Here is an 18,752-nt window from a genome sequence, read left to right as displayed (position 1 = left end):
TGGAGCACCAAACTTCACAATCATGCTTCGGCATACCTCTCTGGTCTAATCTCTCAATATCCTCCCACAGTTCACTTTATTTTGGTTTGGGTAGCCCTTAAATGTCTGGCAGAGGCTTAAATGACTTCTAGAATAAATAATCGAGACATTTTCTGAAGCCTTGCTATGGGTTTGCAGAACGGTGGCAGAGGATGCTTGAAGTGTGAACCTGTAATACCATGCTGCCCAAGCATCTCTTCTCTACCTGTGATATGCTGTTTCATTCACTGGTGGTCTCATTTCTCTATTTCTTCACCTGAATAATCTTTAGCTTTCCCCCAAAGTTCAGCTCAAATGTCACCTACCTGGGAAAAATCTTCTCTTCCTCTCCTTTCAGTCCTGGGATTAGAGGCCCCTCCTCTGTGTTTGGCCACAAAACACATCATAGAGGACTGTAAGCCTATGTTTAAGTATTTTACCCCTCACAAGACTAATGTAGCAAACATTTCATGCTGCCTTTATGGCCAGGGTACTCCCAGGTCCCTGGCTGGCCATGTTGCATACAGTGTGGTCATACCTGCCCTTTATCTCCCACCTTTGGTTGAAACTGACTAGAGTAGTTACGAGTAGCTGACCCAAGGTCTTCTCTAGGAACCATAACCTATGACCTGTCACTGATGGCAGTGGCTTCAGTACGATTTGTGCATCAGTATTGCCACTGGAACTTAAAAAAATACAGATACTGAGCTTTCCATCCTCAAAGATTCTGAGTCACTAAGTCAAGGATGGTTCCACGCACTGGTATTTTTTTGAAAGCCCCTCAGGTGGTTCTGATAAGCAGCCAGCTGTAAATGACTCTCTGAAGTAGCATGGAAAGAAGAACTGATTTCATTAGATTCTCCTTTTTAAAAAATATTTTTTAATTTAAAAAATTGTATTTACTCAGAAGCATTCAGAATGTCAACAAAACAGCTGCAACTTTTTTTTCTTGCAATAACAGAGTGATGTCCAGTTAACAGAGCAGCAATTATTTCATATAGGCTGCATCAGAGACAACTGAACATGAAAAAAATGACCATCCCCATATATGATTAATTTGTGCTATGGACCAAGAAGAACCTGCTTTAAATTTCCATACCATTTACACCCCCCCATACTGTATCAGCCAAGGTTAGTGGCTATTGAAAATGCCAATAGTAGAGGGCTATCTAACTACACAATTGATAGCTTCACTAAACAAAAAAAGACACTGTACAGTTTAAAAACAAATCTTACACAGCCTTACATTTCCTTTTTATTTTTCTTTAAAAGGAGTGAGTTATATGAGGGTTAAATGCTTTATAGACAAGGAGAAGAAACTGTGCTAAAACCAACTTATTCAACATCATCTTCTTCTTCACTGTTTCTTCATTTTCCTCATCTTCCTATTCTTCCTTCATTGTCTTGTTTTTTTTCTGCCTTCATGGCTCCCTTTTTTGCTGTATCAGGCTTTTTTTTAGCTCGGTATGCAGCAATATCCTTTTCACATATTTCCTTCGGCTTAGCAGTCTTCTTTTCATAAGGCTGCTTGCCATCTGCAGCAGTGTTATTAACGTCTCTCCCAATTTCTTTGCTACGTCATCAATGGGTAGGCCAGGATGTTCTCCTTTGATCTTGGTAATACTCAGAACAGAACAAGAAAAAGCCCAAAAGAGACCTCTTGGGGGCACTGGTTTCCTTAAACTCCTCTTTTGTTTCCCCTTTAGGAGGGATTAGGTTTTCATTTATCTTTCATAACAGGCCTTGTCTGCCTTTGCCATGTCTTCAAATTTTCCTTTCACTTTAGCAGACATGGTCTTCCACTTCCATGAGCACTCCTGAGACAACTCTGAGAAGCCAACCGAAGGAGCTGGATGCTGCTTCTTGTGCTTCCTCCCAGCAAGTCTGTACAGAGAATGCATATGATGACATGTTGCCTCATGGCCTCTTAGGATCTCCTTTGCCCTTGTTTAACATTTTTTCCTCAGCCACTAACAGAGTGGCCCAGTGCCTGTCGACTCTCACTTTCCCCAGCACTATTTCTGTGGAGCTCAATGTACTGCAATGGCCATGACAGTGGGAGTCAGATGCTGCCTCTCATTAGTTTCTCTTTATTGGAAATTTGAACAGAAAAATATGGAATGAACTTTATAATGAACAGTGGAATGGGAAGTGAGGGAATTTCAAGGGAATGAAAGCTACGGAAAGTCAAAGGCATGTTACCAGGGGGCAGAAGAAGTTGGCCATTATAGAGAGGAGAATGGGACTGATGTGTAGAACGAAGCTGATACCATGAAAAAACGAGAGACAAAAGACAGATATGGAGTGTCTCAGAGAAAAACAGAAATAGAAAAAATAGAGGCAGAGAAAAAGAGAGAGACCGAGAGAGAAGCAGTCAGATGAAGAGATAGAGGTAGATAGAAACCTCGCTCAGAACTGCCACCATCAGCTTAATCCCCCAAACTAGAAACCTCTGCGGACATCTCCCTTATCACCCACATCCAATGTTGTCAATTCCACCTTCCAAAGATGTCTTCGAGGGCTAGGCAGGGTGGCTCATGCCTGTAATCCCAGCACTTTGGGAGGCTGAGGCAGGAGGATCACCTGAGGTCAGGAGTTTGAGACCAGCCTGGCCAACATGCTAAAACCCTGTCTCTAGTAAAAATACAAAAAATTAGCTGGGCATGGTGGCAGGCACCTGTAATTTCAGCTACTCAGGAGGTTGAGGCAGGAGAATAGCTTGAACATGGCAGGAGGCAGAGGTTGCAGTGAGATCGAGCCACTGCATTCCAGCTTGTAAGATAGAGAGACTCCATCTAAAAAAAAAAAAAAAAAAAAAAAAATCACATCTTGGAAACATCTTTTTTTTTTTTTTTTTTTTAAATCCTGCTGTCACTGCCATCCAGATCTTCGTATCTTCGTAAGTACTTGCTGGGACTATGGCAAAATCCTCACAGCTGGTCTCTCCCTGCCCCAGTCTATTTCCAGCACTGTTGCAGATCACACCATCTTGCACTTTGGTAGCCAGGTCTTCGGGCCTGATGAAACCTGCCTCATCTCCTCTCCTGCGAGTGCTAGGCTCCTCCAGATCCCATTCTTCTGCCACAGCAAATCAGGCCCTGACCTTTGTAAATGGGATTCCCTTGGCTTTCTCTTCTGCCTTGGGCAGTCTTCTATCCTGCCTTCAAAATCTGGCTCAAAAATACCTCAGTAATGCCTTTTCACCTCTTTCAGGCAGAGTTATCTTATGATAAAGTTCCTACCTTTCCCATTACACCGTGAGCTTTTTTTTTTTTTTAGTTATCTGTGAATTCCCAGGGCACAGCAAATGTGTGTTGTCATGAACTAAACTTGTGGAATTTCAGGTAATGAGGGAGCCAGGACACTACTGGGTGGGTGGCCAGCTCTTATGATTCTGCCCCCAACCTGTTCCCCAGAGCCAGTCCCTAGATTTTCAGGCTTTTGTCTTCATCCACGTTTATCCCCACAGATCCTCTGAAAGCTCCAAACAAAATTTTCCCCACAGCTTCATGGTAACCTCAGCAGAGGCTCCTGGAGGTGACAGTTCTGGGATGCAAAGAAGGGCGAATGAAGTAGGGCAGCTATTTGTCCATGTGAGTATTTGGACTTCCTTGACACACTTAAGAGCAATTTCCTTCCTTTTTACTTTGAATCCTAAGAAAATGCCTCAATTAAAAAAAAACAAAAAACTTAACCTTGGAAAGAGAGGATGTGAATTAACTCATTTTCCATGACCTGAACCACTTAGAGCTTCCAACAAAGCTCTGGGGGGAAATCTGTATTTAATCAATGTTGAAACAATCATTCTGATGCAGAAATGCATGCAAAAAGAGCAATTACTGACCAGCTTTTATTTTGCATATTGTATTCCTTTTGACAGTGATGACAAATGGAATAACATTTTTGTTCACTACAAGAAGCTCAGTAACATGTACCAGGACAATTAACTTGGAAATCTGTGAATAAGCATGATTCAGGGGCCTGCTGAACATCAACTTGAGGACTCATGAATCCTGGTTGCTTCCAGTGGCTGAAAAAAATACTGTAAAATCTTGCATTTTGCAGTAAAAAAAAAATTCATTGTGGTTGTGACTCCTACTTGAGTCACATGGTATCAGATGGAAAATGGGTAGGAAGGAAAGGATCGCTGCCAACTTAAAGGAGAGAGTCTAGTCTGGACAGAGCATTTTGTAGGACACAGATTTGATAGTAAGCCAACTATTTTAAAAATCCTCATTCTTGCAAGCTAGCACATGACCTCTTTCCTAAGGGTGAGGAGACTCCAGAGGTACATATTTGCCATCTGGAGTGGACTGTGCAATTAATCTAGAAACCTGCATCATTGAAATTAATCATCATGATGAACAAGGAGAGCATGCTGGGGCAGGGAGGTCAGTTTCACTTGATAAGAATAGAATGCACATTCTAGCTGGGAATGTGCTGACATTCATTGCATTCAGGAAATTCTACACAAAGCCTCTCTCTCTGGAGAGGATTCCTGAGAAAGAGAAGGGCTCCCTGTGTGGCATAGAAATGAGAACCCCCTCAAAGCCCTGACTTTTGAAGGTGTCCAGAATCACAGTGATTCAACGCCATTGGATACTGCTCTTTTTCTTCCTGGAAGGGAAGCATCAGTCCATCAGTTCAAACCCCACAGGGTTTTCCTTGTTTGTCCTAATCATGTTAGAAGCAGAACGCCTAGTTAGTAATCAAGCACCAGTTGGAGATGTTTCCTATCAAATGTATGGTTTTAATTTTGAAGCTCTCTATTCATTGTTCTTTAGCACTATGAAGGGCTTGTAACCAGCTAACTGCTTCTCCTACTTTGGTCTGGGAAACTAAACACAAATCTGGCTTAAACTTCAGTTGGGTTAGGGTCAAATTTTGTTGGTTTTTGTTAATGTTGTTACTTATTTTTGAAAGAGGCGTGGACAAAAGAAGGGCAAGAGTTGGAATGGTGTTTGAAGCCTGCTTGTGGTGTTTTGGGGAAACAGGAATATATCCCTAAAAAATATATTTCCTTCAATATGGGAAAGAGTTCCTTATTGTTTCAATGGAGCTCTTGAAATCTGAAATGTTTAGGGAGCAGTAGAAATTTGATAGGGGATCATAGACTCAAGGGGATGACAGAAGATTTGAAAAGACATCGAATATAACTCCTTGATTTAGTAAAACCATAATTCGTAGTTTTCCTCTGATGAGTCACGGCCAGGAAATAGATATTGTAGATGAGTCTAGGTCCTTGCACTTCTCAGCTTCTTTCATTTACAAATTCTACTTTGATGTCTCTGAAGATGACATCTGAATGTGCTTATGCAGAAGAAATGGCATCAAATAGAACTGGTTTAAAATCCCTGACTTGCTACTTAATTACTGTTTGAGCTTGCATAAGTTATTGAACCCTCTAACCCTCAATTTCCTCATCTATAAAATGGGATAATAATAACTACCCTACAAGGATCATTTTAAAACTAAATTAGATGATTCCATATAATATTTATATCTATATTCCTACTTTCCACCATACACAGCACAAATTTTTTAAATAAAATAAAAATATAATCTATAATATTTGAATGTAAATTTAAGATAATGGATGTTGTTTTGCTGAAATTAAATGCATTTACAATGTGAATTTGAAAGTTATATGAAGGTTTGTTTGAGTTTAGTCAGCCTATATCATCAAATTCCACTGTGTAAGTGTCTGGAATTTAATCAGAACCCAAAGAGATCTCTCAGCATGTTTGCCATGGCATAATGGTTTGCCAGGTGCTATTTCACCTCTGCTGAGACTGTTGCTTGGATCAAAGAGGGCTCTTGTTTATCCAGCTCCCTATGAGACCGGGCAGGGTCACTGGTGACCCACCAGACTGAGCGCAGCCAGAGGGAACATGTGTCTTGGTGCTCCACTGTGAACAGTCTCATAGACACCCATACTTGAGTGGGCTTAGGGACCCATACCCTTCTAAAATCCACTGAGATCCACTGAGAAATCTTCAACAGAGGAGTTATGTGTTAACTTTATCTTTTAGAGGAATCATGTTGGCAGCAGCTTGAGGATAGGCTGGAGTGGCTAAGAATGACGAGGGAGTGGCAATTGGATCGTAGAAATACTTCAAACTCAGGCACCTGGCATTTAAAACACAGCACTTCCAAGCGTCACCAGCTTTACCTGCTTCTATTTTCCAGTATGAAGCTTCTGCTCCTGCCAATATGTCTGTTGACCTTGTTGACCTTCCCTGAACACACACTGGGTTTCCCTGCCTGTTCAGCCCGTACTCACATCTTTCTCTTCACTTACATATTCCCCTAGTCCTTATCAAAAATCCTAACCATTCTTTTAGGGTCCATCTTCTTCACTCAGTCTTTCTTAGTTTGTTCAAATTACCTAATATGATTCATAAATTACCTTGAATTGAGGTATTTACGTTCCATACTATGACTTGTCTCTTCCAGCAATTGGGTTCAAATGTGATGGCAGGCACACCTCTTGCACAAGTTGGTATCTTACCTGGTCTTAACTTATGATGGCTCACTGTTCAATGTTGGCACTCTATAATTTGCTGAATAAATAGATAACTAAATAAACCACCCATTGACTCATCTTATAGGCACCTCTATATAGCTGTAAGGGAATTATTTAGTAACTGCTTAAAATGTATCCAAATAGAATGTTTTACATTAGGTTCATAAGTGAAAAACAAGCTTGTCAGAGATCTTCAAATGAAGCTTATTTAATGAGTTATTTTTTTTAATCCTATACAGTAATGGAAAACCACAGAAAGTGGATGTGATGGTAGTTTGAGAGCAACATTTTAATGGTTTGTAAGAAAAGTAAAAAATAGAAGTGAACAATAAAAAGACTGAAATAATTTATCCTCCATATGTTTTGTTTTATGTTTGCTTTGCTTCTGGACAAGACACAAACGAAGTTGCAGATAAAAGATAGCCCTTTTAGTTGGTAAGAACAGGGCACTGATTAGCAGCAATATACTGAAACTATATAAAGCAATGAGTTTAAAGGTACTTTAGGAAACCTGAGATCTTCAATCAAGGCTGCAACTGTAAGTTTTTTTAAAAGCCACAAAAGAAGCCAAGTCTTTAGTAAAAGGGCTGTTTTGAAACATTAAATTTTATTTTAATTTTTGTCCTAATTTATACCAAATCTTCAAAGTAATCAGTACTTAGTCACATCTTAACGGTTATTCTTTTGATAATTTTTTTAAATAGAAAAGGCAGTTCTGATTAGTTAATGATCAAAATGTTTTTCAACTCTTCTATTATGACTCAGGAGATGGCAAACTATGTCCATCATTTTAATTTTATGTATTCCTAGTAAATTACCTTACAAAAATAAGGCATTTAATATGTATTTGGTGAATGAGTGAATAAAGAATGAAGAAATGATACTATCACTGAGTGACAGGTCTTTGAATGATGGGCTCAGATTCTCAAAGGAATTAAACAATCTTCATAGGCTCATGCTTGGAAATTCCATTTTTTAAAGGACAGAAAATGGCATAAAATCCTAGATGATCTTTTTTATTTATTTATTTATTTTTTTGAGATAGAGTCTTACTCTGTTGCCCAGGCTGGAGTGCAGTGGCATGATCTCGGCTCACTGCAACCTCAATCTCCCAGGTTCAACTGATTCTCCTGCCTCAGCCTCTGCAGTAGCTGGGATTATAGACGAGCACCACCACACCTGGCTAATTTTTAAAAAAATAATTTTGGTAGACATGGGGTTTCACCATGTTGGCCAAGCTGATTTCAAACCCCTTACTGCAAGTGATCCACCTGCCTTGGCCTCCCAAAGTGCTGGGATTACAGGTTTGAGCCACTGTACCTGGCCCCTACATGATCTTATTCTCCGGGCATTAGGCCCCTGGTTCCAGGTCTGTCCCCACTTCTGACCTCTACCTCCTTTGTTCCTGCTTTGAGACTCCAGTCTTGCCATGGTTTCTTAGGCTTAGCTCTGTACCTGTGCTCCCAGATACCTCTGGTCCCAGCTCTAATCCACAGATACAATTTACCTATTGTTTGTCAATAGATTAAATTGTTAGATTAGTCTAACGGGAAATGTTGTTCACATAAAGTCAATATCTTGTTCTATTCCCATTATTTATTCAGTGTGACAATTTTTTTCCCTTGCTATAAAAGTTGAGCTTAGAGGTCTTTAATTTTCAGAACCAAACCTTTTACCCTTTTATTACACAACCATTTTATGCTGGCTCTTTTCCCAGTGTCCTGGCACTTCCTTAGTTCCCCATGAAACGCTAAAGAGCTAAAGAGTAACAGATGTAACCCAGCAAAGGCCTCAACCAATTCCGCAAGTACTCTGTGAAGTACGTCATACTCCTCATGAGTTTGAACACAGCTTCTTTACAACCACTCTACCGTTCGTCTCTTGCTCTCTTTCTGGGGCTCTGTCCTTATCTCTAGTTCATAGTTTGGTACTATCTTTTTTTCTTTTTTCTTTTTCAGATGGAGTCTCCCTCTGTCACTCAGGCTGGAGTGCAGTGGCATGATCTTGGCTCACTGTAGCCTCCATCTCCCGGGTTCAAGCAATCCTCCTGCCTCAGCCTCCCAAGTAGCTGGGATTACAGGTGCCTGCCACCGTGCCCTGCTAACATATGTATTTTTAGTAGAGACAGAGTTTCACCATGGTGGCCATGGTTGGCCAGGCTGTTCTCAATCTCCTGACCTCAGGTGATCCGCCTGCCTTTGCCTCCCAAAGTGCTGGGATTACAGGCATGAGCCACCGTATCTGGTCCATAGTTTGGTACTATCTTACATTGTATCAAGGGTACAAAGATATGACTAGATCTAGTGACGCATGTGGGCTTTGCTCAGTAATGTCTTTTATAGACAGGGGAAGAGGCCACTGAAAGCTTCAGGCCTACATGGTTTTTACCTTACACAATTCCCACAGAAAGAGAGTCAGAGAGACTGGGTCCTACCACCAGTCCAAAAGTATGAGTCACTGTAGGAATAAAGTGCTAGATTGAGACTCTGGTTCCCTGACAACAAAGATCAAAATGAAGTAGGTATCCAGCAGCCATTCTGGATAATTCTAGTGTCTTACTCTCAGATATTATAAAATTCACTTTGAGAATTTGAATTAGCCACATATTTGAACATAAGAAGAAAATATATCCAGGAACAAGGTTATTATAAAGACCAACACCCAGGGCTGAGAAACCAAGTGTTTCAGCTGTGCTATTGAATAAATCCCATCAGGTGAATAAATAAGCCTGAAACAATAGCCCTTTCTGAGCCAGAGTTTACACAATACAGTACACAGCAAAGGTGAAAGACTCTCCGCAGGACGACTCTTTAGGAGTTTTCTCCTGTGTTGGCCTTGTCTTGTCAAGGTGTTCTCAGTGGTAACCCAACCTTGAGTTTTGCACAGGCATCATTTACAAGAGTTAATTGCTTCCCACCAGATAGCATTTACTCCACTGGTTATCTCCAAAGGAAAGAGCAACACTGTGTTGGAAGCTCGTGTTTAAGGAATTAAGTAGGGCACAAGCGCAGCCAACTAAAACATATTCAGTGCTCTGGCAGTATTGCAGAGAAGACAACAAAATCAGTGTGGTTCCTACTACTTGGCTCTTTGCCTTAAATGAAGTGTTAGATTCCCTATCTAGAGATTCTGCCCTTTGCTGGAAAGACCAATTGACTGGATGATCTAATCATTTTGCTCCCTACATGGTTTGCTCCCTACATGGTAATCCATTGTTATCATTATTAAGCAACATCCACTGGAATTCTCTGGGAATGGTATAGGAAGTTAGAAATACAAACAGAGGGAACACAGCTTTCCCCTATGATGTCAGCTTCTGTTTTAGCCTAAATACTTTTAGAGGATATCCCAGTTAAGCCAGACATCTTGTTTACAATGGGGCAGTATTGCAGAGTGTGGTGAGAGGACAATGCACTCACAGTACAAGCTACCACTGTGCAGTTGGTTCTGTCAGAGTCTCATGTTACAGCTGATTAACTGGCTGCTTCTGACAGGGCCAAACATGACAAGCTTCTCCACCCTGAGAGAATCTGCAGACTGAATGCCATCTAAAAGGGAGCCTAAATAGACAGCTCTTTGATACATTACCATAGATCTTTTTGTCCCTGATTTTTATTAATCTTTTATATATAGAGAGCAGCACTTGACACGGATGACTACTGCCCTTGTGATTTCCTCGTGGGTTTTTCTAAACCTTGGAGCAATGAGGAAGTGAATGCAGAGTCTATGCCTTTATATGGGAAGTGAATTGGATTATTAGAGAAAATTCTCTGGAAAAACCGACCAACCAACCAGCAAGCAGTGATGGCTCTAGAATTTCCATAAAGGACTTAAACGGGGCAACTTTTTCGGGACAGCCAGGGAATTTGTCTTAAAGTTGTATAGCAAAGAAACCACCTTTACCTAGATAACATGGGGTGGTATGGTGGATATTGGAGACAGGCAAGAGACCTCTGAGCTATCTCTTGTCATCACCACCCTGTGTAAGTTTGACATACCTAAATACTTAAGGAACAAAGGCTTTATCTAAATTACAACTAAATATCCAGGTGTGAATCTGTCCAATGTCACCATTCAGGTGCTCAGGTTAAACAAAGACAGGAATAAATCCTCACAATCCTTTCACGTGAGCACTATTGCTTGCATCCTCTCTTCTTCTTCCACATCCCTCCTGGTGTAAAGTAAGACTGATACATTTGCCATAGCCATAGAGCAAGTTGGTAGGGGTCTAGTTTATTAATCCTATAAACCTTGTGACATCTCAGGACAAGTGATTATACAATCACAGATGCCAAAAGGCTAGAGACTAAAACTGGTCTTGTTTAAATGTGAAAGGCACTCTCTTACAGAAAAACTCAAAAGAAGCTTCCGTTTTTAGTCGCGCCATGAGTCGGCTTTCACGTGAGAATAGTGCCCTCTGGTGCTTTTTTAAGTTCCTGCCTCCAAAACTGGCTAAGGAAAAGAAGTCCTTTGCAATTTGACCAACTTTAACAATTTATGGGAAAGGACTGACTGTTGTTAAAATAGTACTTACCTTTTCCATTTTAAAACTGTGTTCTATGTTGTAAGACTATTCCCCATTGCTCTCATCTAGCATAAAACAAAGAATTTGTACTCCACCCGGAAAGATTAATGGAAGCAATAGTCAAATGGAAAACATGCATTTATTCCAGCTCCTCAACAATGATGTGACTCTGTGAAGCCAAACAATTCTCAAGAGAAGGAAGATACCAACCCTTCATTTTTAAGATTGAGTTCATTATTTTTACACTGAGTGAAGCTACAGACATAGGTTCATCTTCTGCGGAATGATCTAATTTGGTTTAGTTTGGTTTCCCTTAGTTTTTGGACTGCACATCCACTGATCATCTCTACATATGGAAGAAAGAATGTTCTATTCTTCTCATGACAGATTTTCTACAATTTGGGTATTTGTTTCAAGTGGTTATTTTCTTTGGCTATATATGTATATTTGTTATAGCAAGGAATTCCAAGCCGATGATGATCAGATAAAGCCTTTTTCTGGAAAGATTTATTACAACCCTCACTGTCTCCAGATAAGGATCCTGGCCTGCAATTTTGCGGATGAATCTATTGCCCCAACCAGTTACAGGTTGCCTCATTCCTTTTTTTTCTGGTGGGGGGTGTTATTATACTTTAAGTTCTAGGGTACACGTGCACAATGTACAGGTTCGTTACATAGGTATACATGTACCATGTTGGTGTGCTGCACCCACTAACTTGTCATTTACATTAGATATATCTCCTAATGCTATCCCTCCCCCTCTCCCCTCCCCCCACTCCACGACAGGCCCTGGTGTGTGATGTTCCCCTTCCTGTGTCCAAGTGTTCTCATTGTTCAATTCCTACCTATGAGTGAGAACATGCAGTGTTTGGTTTTTTGTCCTTGCGATAGTTTGCTGAGAATGATGGTTTCCAGCTTCATCCATGTCCCTACAAAGGACATGAACTCACTCTTTTTTATGGCTGTATAGTATTGCATAGTGTATATGTGCCACATTTTCTTAATCCAGTCTATGATTGATGGACATTTGGGTTGGTTCAAGTCTTTGCTATTGTGAATAGTGCCGCAATACACATATGTGTGCATGTGTCTTTATAGCAGCCTGATTTTTAATCCTTTGGGTATATACCCAGTAATGGGATCGCTGGGTCAAATGGTATTTCTAGTTCTAGATCCTTGAAGAATCACCACACTGTCTTCCAAAATGGTTGAACTAGTTTACAGTCCAACCAACAGTGTAAAAGTGTTCCTATTTCTCCACATCCTCTCCAGCATCTATTGTTTCCTGACATTTTAATGATTGCCATTCTAACTGGCATGAGATGGTATCTCATTGTGGTTTTGATTTGCATTTCTCTGATGACTAGTGATGATGAGCATTTTTTCATATGTCTGTTGACTGCATAAACATCTTCTTTTGAGAAGTGTCTGTTCATATCCTTTGCCCAGTTTTTGATGGGGCTGTTTTATTTTTCTTATAAATTTGTTTAAGTTCTCTGTAGATTCTGGATATTAGCCCTTTGTCAGATGGGTAAATTGCAAAAATTTTCTCCTATTCCTTAGGTTGCCTGTTCACTCTGATGGTAGTTTCTTTTGATGTGCAGAAGCTGTTTAGTTTAATTAGATCCCAGTTGTCCATTTTGGCTTTTCTTGCCATTGCTTTTGGTGTTTTAGTCATGAAGTCCTTGCCCATGCCTATGTCCGGAATGGTATTGCCTAGGTTTTCTTCTAGGGTTTTTATGGTTTTAGGTCTAACATTTAAGTCTTTAATCCACCTTGAATTAATTTTTGTATAAGGTGTAAGGAAGGGATCCAGTTTCAGCTTTCTGCATATGGGTAGCCAGTTTTCCCAGCACCGTTTATTAAATAGAGAATCCTTTCCCCATTTCTTGTTTTTGTCAGATTTGTCAAAGATCAGATGGTTGTAGATGTGTGGTGTTATTTCTGAGGCCTCTGTTCTGTTTCATTGGTCTATCTCTGCTTTGGTACCAGTACCATGCTGTTTTGGTTACTGTAGCCTTGTAGTATAGTTTGAAGTCAGGTAGCGTGATGCCTCCAGCTTTGTTCATTTTGCTTAGGATTGTCTTGACAATGTGGGCTCTTTTTTGGTTCCATATGAAGTTTAAAGTAGTTTTTTCCAATTCTGTGAAAAAAGTAATTGGTAGCTTGATGGAGATGGCATTGAATCTATAAATTACCTTGGGCAGTATGGCCATTTTCACAATATTGGTTCTTCCTATCCATGAGCATGGAATGTTCTTCCATTTGTTTGTGTCCTCTTTTATTTCGTTGAGCAGTGGTTTATAGTTCTCCTTGAAGAGGTCCTTCACATCCCTCGTAAGTTGGATTCCTGGGTATTTTATTCTCTTTGTAACAATTGTGAATGGGAGTTCATTCATGATTTGACTCTCTGTTTGTCTGTTATTGGTGTATAGCAATGCTTGTGATTTTTGCACATTGATTTTGTATCCTGAGACTTTGCTAAAGTTGCTTATCAGCTTAAGGAGATTTTGGACTGACATAATGGGGTTTTCTAAATATACAATCATGTTATCTGCAAACAGGGACAATTTGACTTCCTCTTTTCCTAATTGAATCCGCTTTATTTCTTTCTCTTGCCTGATTGTCCTGGCCAAAATTTCCAATACTATTTTGAATAGGAGTGGTAAGAGAGGGCATCCCTGTCTTGTACTGGGTTTCAAAGGGAATGCTTCCAGTTTTTGCCCATTTAGTATGATATTGGCTGTGGGTTTTTCATAAATAGCTCTTATTATTTTGAGATACGTTCCATCAATACCTAGTTTATTGAGAGTTTTTGGCATGAAGGGCTGTTGAATTTTGTTGAAGATCTTTTCCGCATCTACTGAGATAATCATGTGGTTTTTGTCATTGGTTCTGTTTATGTGATGGATTACGTTCATTGATTTGCATATGTTGAACCAGCCTTGCATCCCAGGGATGAAGCTGACTTGATCATGGTGGATAAGCTTTTTGTTGTGCTGCTGGATTTGGTTTGCCAGTATTTTATTGAGGATTTTCGCATCGATATTCATCAGAAATATTGGTCTAAGATTCTCTTTTTTTGTTGTGTCTCTGCCAGGCTTTGGTATAAGGATGATGCTGGCCTCATAAAACGAGTTAGGGAGGATTCCCTCTTTTTCTATTGATTGGAATAGTTTCAGAAGGAATGGTACCAGCTCCTCTTTGTCCCTCTGGTAGAATTCGGCTGTGAATCCATCTGGTCCTGGACTTTTTTCGTTTGGTAGGCTATTAATTATTGCCTCGATTTCAGAGCCTGTTATTGGTCTATTCAGGGATTCAACTTCTTCCTGGTTTCGTCTTGGGAGGGTGTCCAGGAATTGATTCATTTCTTCTAGATCTTCTACTTTATTTGCCTAGAGGTGTTGATAGTATTCTCTGATGGTAGTTTGTATTTCTGTGGGATTGGTGGTGATATCCCCTTTATCATTTTTTTTTTTTTTTTTTTTTTTTTTTTTTTTTTTTTTTTTTTTTTTTTTTTTTTTTTCTTTTTAGCGGTCTATCAATTTTGTTGATCTTTTCAAAAAACCAGCTCGTGGATTCACTGATTTTTTGAAGGTTTTTTTTGTGTCTCTATCTCCTTCAGTTCTGCTCTGATCGTAATTATTTCTTGCCTTCTGCTAGCTTTTGAATGTGTTTACTCTCGCTTCTCTAGTTCTTTTCATTGTGATGTTAGGGTCTCGATTTTAGAACTTTCCTGCTTTCCCTTGTGGGCATTTAGTGCTATAGACTTCTCTCTACACACTGCTTTAAATGTGTCCCAGAGATTGTGGTATGTTGTATCTTTGTTCTCATTGGTTTCAAAACACATCTTTATGTCTGCCTTCATTTCGTTATGTACCCAGTAGTCATTCAGAAGCAGGTTGTCCAGTTTCCATGTAGTTGTGTGGTTTTGAGTAAGTTTCTTAATCTTGAGTTGTAATTTGATTGCACTGTGGTCTGAGAGAGTTTGTTGTGATTTCTGTTCTTTTACATTTGCTGAGGAGTGCTTTATTTCCAATTATGTGGTCAATTTTAGAATAAGTGTGATGCAGTGCTGAGAAGAATGTATATTCTGTTGATTTGGGGTAGAGAGTTCTGTAGATGTCTGTTAGGTCCCCTTGGTGCAGAGCTGTGTTCAAGTCCTGGATATCCCTGTTAATCTCTGTCTCATTGATCTGTCTAATATTGACAGCGGGGTGTTAAAGTCTCCCATTGTTATTGTTTGGGAATCTAAGTCTCATTGTAGGTGTCTAAGAACTTGCTTTATGAATCTGGGTGCTCCTGTATTGGGTGTGTATATATTTAGAATAGTTAGCTCTTCTTGTTGAATTGATCCCTTTACCATTATGTAATGGCCTTCTTTGTCTTTTTTGATCTTTGGTGGTTTAAAGTCTGTTTTAACAGAGACTAGGATTGCAACCCCTGCTTTTTTTTCTTTCCATTTGCTTGGTAGATCTTCCTCCATCCCTTTATTTTGAGCCTATTTGTGTCTCTGCACGTGAGATAGGTCTCCTGAATACAGTGCACTGATGGGTCTTGACTCTTTATCCGATTTGCCAGTCTGTGTCTTTTAATTGGGGCATTTAGCCCATTTACATTTAAGTTTAATATTGTTATGTGTTAATTTGATCATTAATATGTATCATTAATGTATCATTATGGTGTTAGCTGGTTATTTTGCCTGTTAATTGATGCAGTTTCTTCCTAGCATCAATGGTCTTTACAATTTAGCATGCTTTTGCAGTGTTGGTACCAGTTGTTCCTTTCCATGTTTAGTATTTCCTTCAGGAGCTCTTATAAGGCAGGCCTGGTGGTGACAAAATCTCTTAGCATTTGTCTGTAAAGGATTTTATTTCTCCTTCACTTATGAAGCTTAATTTGGCTGGATATGAAATTCTGAGTTGAAAATTTTTTCTTTAAGAATGTTGAATATTGGCCCCCACTCTCTTCTGGCTTGTAGAGTTTCTGTCGAGAGATCTACTGTTAGTCTGATGGGCTTCTCTTTGTGTGTAACCTGACCTTTCTCTCTGGCTGCCCTTAACATTTTTTCCTTCATTTCAACCTTGCTGAATCTGACAATTATGTGTCTTGGGGTTGCTCTTGTTGAGGAGTATATTTGTGGTGTTCTCTGTATTTCCTGAATTTGAATGTTGTCTTGCCTTGCTAGGTTGGGGAAGTTCTCCTGGATAATATCCTGAAGAGTGTTTTCCACTTTGGTTCTATTCTCCCCGTCACTTTCAGGTACACCAATCAAATGTAGATTTGGTCTTTCCCCATAGTCCCATATTTCATGGAGGCTTTGTTTGTTTCTTTTTACTCTTGTTTTCTCTAACCTTTTCTTCTTACTTTATTTCATTAATTTGACTTTCAATCACTGATATCCTTTCTTCCACTTGATCAAATGGGCTATTGAGGCTTGTGCATGCGTCACAAAGTTCTCATGCCATGGTTTTCAGCTCTATCAGGTTATTTAAGGTCTTCTCTACACTGTTTATTCTAGTTAGCCATTCGTCTAACCTTTTTTCAAGGTTTTTAACTTCCTTGCGATGGCTTCAAATATCCTCCTTTAGCTTGGAGAAGTTTGTTATTTCCGACTTTCTGAAGTCTACTTCTGTCAACTCATCAAAGTCGCTCTCCGTCCAGCTTTGTTCCCTTGCTGGCAAGAAGCTGTGATCCTTTGCAAGAGAAGAGGCACTCTGGTTTTTAGAATTCTCAGCTTTTCTGCTCTGTTTTCTCCTCAGCTTTGTGGTTTTATCTACCCTTGGTCTTTGATGCTGGTGACCTACAGATGGAGTTTTGCCGTGGATGTCCTCTTTGTTGATGTTGATGCTCTTCCTTTCTGTTTGTTAGTTTTCCTTCTACTGGTCAGGTCCCTCAGCTGCAGGTCTTTTGGAGTTTGCTGGAGGTCCACTCTAGACCCTGTTTGCCTGGGTATCACCAGCAGAGGCTGCAGAACAGCAAATATTGCAGAACAGCAACTACTGATGCCTGATCCTTCCTCTGGAAGCTTTGTTCCAGAGGGGCATCCACCTGTATGAGGTGTCAGTTGGCCCCTACTGGGAGGTGTCTCCCAGTTAGGCTACACAGGGTTCAGGGACCCACTTGAGGAGGCAGTATCTTCCTTCTCAGAGCTCAAACGCCATGCTGGGAAAACCATTGCTCTCTTCAGAGCTGTCAGACAGGGACGTTTAAGTCTGCAGAAGTTTCTGCTGCCTTTTTTTCAGCTATACCCTGCCCACAGAGGTGGAGTCTATAGAGGCAGAGGCCTTGCTGAGCTCCTGTGGGATCTGCTCAGTTTGAGATTCCTGGTCACTTTGTTTGCCTACACAAGCCTCAGAAATGGTGGAAACCCCTCCCCCTGCCAGGCTACAGCTTCACAGATTGATCTCAGACTGCTGCGCTAGCAATGAGCAAGGCCCCATGGGCATGGGACCTGCTGAGCCAGGCATGGGAGAGAATCTCCTGGTCTGCTGGTTGCTAAGACCATGGGAAAAGTGCAGTATTTGGGCAAGAGTGTCCCATTTTTCCAGGTACAGTCTGTTATGGCTTCCCTTGGCTAGGAAAGGGAAATCCCCCCAACCCCTTGCACTTCCCGGGTGAGGCAATGCCCCTCCCTGCTTCAGCTTGCCCACTGTGTGCTGCACCCACTGTCCAACCAGTCCCAGTGAGATGAACCAGGTACCTCAGTTGGAAATGCAGAAATCACCCATCTTCTGTGTTGATCACACTGGGAGCTGCAGACCGGAGCTGTTCCTATTTCACCTCATTCTTTAAAAAAGATCAAACTGCTGAATGATAAGAGGGGTGAAAGTAACTGTTCTGGTTCACATCCTCCAAAATACTTACATTCACCCACCTGACTATAAAGAGTAATATTTGGTTTGGTTCTCCTCTTCCTTCCTCTTCCCTTTCTGTCCCATTTTTGGGAGACTCCCAGTAGATGATAGTGACAGTGCATAGGATGATTAGGGCTGGGAAATATTGCTTTCAAACAGAGAAGGAAATTTGGCAACATTCACACCTATAGATGTGTATTATTTAGTTAGAACAGTGTGGGTCTATACTGTGTTTTGGTTGTGTGTGTGTGTGTGTGTGTGTATGTGGTTAACTTCTTTGAATTATACTAACAATTGAAATGCAGGTGATTTTTTCTTAAAAATCCAGATTTGCAGCTTCCTGTCAGATTCTCTGGCCAGATGCAGTGGCTCAAGCCCGTAATCCCAGACATTGGGAGGCTAAGGCAGATGGATCACTTGAGGTCAGGAGTTTGAGACCAGCCTGGCCAACATGGTGAAACCCCGTCTTTACTAAAAATATTTAAAAATTTAGCCAGGCATGGTGTTGCAGGCCTGTAATCCCAGCTACTGGGGAGGCTGAGGCAGGAGAATCATTTTAACCTGGGAGGCAGAGGTTGCAGTGAGCCAAGGTCATGCCATTGCACTCCAGCCTGGGTGACAGAGTGAGACTCTGTCAAAAAGAAAGAAAGAAAGGAAAGATGGAAGGAAGGAAGGGAGGGAGGAAGGGAGGGAGGGAAAGAAAGAGAGAAAGAGAAAGAAAAGAAAGGAAAGAAAGAAAGAAAGAAGGAAGGAAGGAAGGAAGGAAGGAAGGAAGGAAGGAAAGAAAGAAAGAAAGAAAGAAAGAAAGAAAGAAAGAAAGAAAGAA

The 18,752-nt window shown here is 40.6% G+C and overlaps 1 protein-coding gene and 1 pseudogene across 1 annotated transcript in view; one reads left to right on the top strand and one right to left on the bottom strand.

Annotated features, from left to right (window-relative positions):
- Positions 1–1,431: 1,431 nt before the first annotated feature.
- LOC113219637 lies at positions 1,432–1,974 on the bottom strand (annotated as a pseudogene).
- Positions 1,975–3,523: 1,549 nt separating this feature from the next.
- Positions 3,524–18,752, top strand: part of STAT4 (signal transducer and activator of transcription 4) — a 147,490-nt gene continuing 132,261 nt past the window's right edge. Inside the window, exons 1-2 of the mRNA XM_023217763.1 lie at positions 3,524–3,611; positions 8,262–8,363. The gene's annotated coding sequence lies outside the window, so the exon portion shown is untranslated. The remainder of the gene's footprint in view (positions 3,612–8,261; positions 8,364–18,752) is intronic.

This window comes from Piliocolobus tephrosceles, chromosome 11, assembly GCF_002776525.5.
Source record: "Piliocolobus tephrosceles isolate RC106 chromosome 11, ASM277652v3, whole genome shotgun sequence".
NCBI lineage: Eukaryota > Metazoa > Chordata > Mammalia > Primates > Cercopithecidae > Piliocolobus > Piliocolobus tephrosceles.
Note: the sequence above shows the minus strand (reverse complement) of the source record. Positions and strands in the feature narration are given on the sequence as shown.